The following is a 2,500-nucleotide window of genomic DNA, read 5'->3' on the forward strand; positions in this document are numbered from 1 at the left end:
AAATCTACCTTTTTTTATATAAAAATCAAATGCTTTTTTTTTGTTTTTTTTTCTTCCTCTCGGTTGAAACATGCAATACCAGATGTACTGATTGGTATTTTCCCCTCTTGAGAGAGAGAGAGAAATCATTTATAATCGTCAAACACCGTCTCTTTACTTTACCTATGGTGCTAAAGGGCAGTATATCACATCTCGTTGTAGGTCCCGACTCCTCTCCTTTTGAAGTGAGGGGAAAACCCTGTATGCGTCTCCCCCGTTCCCTTTCCCGTTCCCTCCCTCAGATCTGGTGAATGAATTTCCCCCTTGGGTTTCCATCTACTTCTGTTTACTTCTCTTCACACGGGGAATCTCAAATACACGCATACGCACGCATAGCACACGCACGCGCATAAAAACATACAACACACAGATAAACAAACACACACATAAGGGCACACTTTCTCTCTCTCTCTCTCTTTCTCTCTCCCCCCCCCCCCCCCCTCCTCTCTCTCTCTCTCTCTCTCTCTCTCTCTCTCTCTCTCTCTCTCTCTCTCTCTCTCTCTCTCTCTCTCTCTCTCTCTCTCTCCCTCTCTCCCTCCCATCCTCCCTCCCATCCTCCCTCCCTCCCTTCCTCCCTCCCATTCTCCCTCCCTTCCTTCCTCCCTCCCATCCTCCCTCCCTCCCCTCCTCCTCCTCCTCCCTCCATCTCCCTCCCTCTCTCCCTCCTTTCCCATCCTCCCTCCCATCCTCCTCCCTCTCCCATCCCTCCCTCCCACCCTCTCCTCTCCCTCTCTCCATCCCTCCTTACACACACCACGCTTGTACCTTGGTTCTATTACCCTCTGAACACACCACACAAACATAAAACTTTTTTTTTTTCGCCATCGGTCTCTCCCTCTCTCTCATTACTCCTTTCACTCTTTCTCTCCCTCATCCACTTCCTCTCCCTTGTCCGCCACTATTTGACTGTCATTTTTCATCTTCCGGTGTTGGTGTTGCCCTGGGGGGGGGGGGGGGGGGGGGGGGGGGGGGTAGATGGCTCTTGCAATGGAAATATCGTTCCGTGATGCATGGGCGTCATTGCGCCTTCGAAATCTGGCCGTTTTCTTTTTTTTCGTTGATTCGTGTATTGTTAGAAGTCTTTCGACGTTTATTTATTCATTTAGAGGGGGAGGAGGAAGAGGAGGAGGAGGAGGAGGAGGAGGAGGAGGAGGAGGAGGTGGAGGAGGAAGAGGAGGAGGAGGAGGAGGAGGAGGAGGAGGAGGTGGAGGAGGAGGAGGGAGCGGCGGGGGAGGAGGAGGAGGAGGAGGGGGAGGAAGGGGGGAGGACAAGGAGGGGGAGATGGAGGAGGAGGAGGAGGGGGAGGAGGAGGAGGAGGAGGAGGAGGAGGAGGAGGAGGAGGAGGAGGAGGAGGAGGAGGGGGGGGAGGAGGAGGGGGAGGGGGAGGGGGAGGGGGTGGGGGAGGAGATGGAGGAGGAGGAGGAAGAAGAGGAGGGGGAGGAGGAGGAGGAGGAGGAGGAGGATGAAGAGGAGGAGGATGAAGAGGAGGAGGATGAAGAGGAGGAGGAAAAGGAGGAGGAGGAAGGGGGGAGGACGAGGAGGAGGAGATGGAGAAGGAGGAGGAGGAGGGGGAGGAAGGGGGGAGGACAAGGAGGGGGAGATGGAGGAGGAAGGGTAGGAGGAGGAGGAGGAGGGGGAGGAGGAGGAGGAAGGGGAAGAGGAGGGGGAGGAGGAGGAAGGGGAAGAGGAGGGGGAGGAGGAGGAAGAGGAGGAGGAGGAAGGGGGGAGGACGAGGAGGAGGAGATGGAGAAGGAGGAGGAGGAGGGGGAGAAGGGGGGAGGACAAGGAGGGGGAAATGGAGGAGGAGGAAGAGCAGGAGGAGGAGGAATAAAAAGGGGGGAGGAGGAGGGGAAGGAGATGGAGGAGGAAGGGGAAGAGGAGGGGGAGGAGGAGGAAGAGGAGGAGGAGGAGGAAGAGGAGGAGGAGGGGGGGAGGAAGAGGAGGAGGAGGAGGAGGAGGAGTTGGAGGAGGAGGAGGAGGAGGAGGTGGAGGAGGGAGAGGAGGAGGAGGAGGAGGAGGAGGAAAGGGGGAGGAATGGGGGAGGAGGAAGAGGAGGAGGAAGAGAAGGAGGAAGAGAAGGAGGAAGAGGAGGAGGAAAGGGGGAGGAAGAAGAGGAGGAGGAAGAGGAAGAGGAGGAGGAGGAGAAAGAAGAGGAAGAAGAGGAGGAAGAGGAAGAGGAAGAGAAGGAGGAGATGAAGGAGGTGGAGGAAGAGGTAGAGGAGGAGGAAGAGGAAGAAGAAGAGGAGGAGATGGAGTATGACGAGGAGATTAGCGTGGTGGAGTGATTCGTGTGTGTCTGTTTGAGTGATTGTTCATATTCATTACAGTTGCACTTGAGGAGAGAGAGAGGGGGGGAGGAGGAGGGATAGAGGGAGGGATGGGGAGAGAGATAGAGAGATGGAGGAAGGGGGGAAGGAGGGAAGGAGGGAGGAAGGGGGGAGGGAAGGAGGGAGGAAGGGAG

This window comes from Penaeus japonicus, unplaced genomic scaffold, assembly GCF_977035675.1.
Source record: "Penaeus japonicus unplaced genomic scaffold, GWHDUDI00000001_assembly GWHDUDI00000005, whole genome shotgun sequence".
Taxonomy (NCBI): domain Eukaryota; kingdom Metazoa; phylum Arthropoda; class Malacostraca; order Decapoda; family Penaeidae; genus Penaeus; species Penaeus japonicus.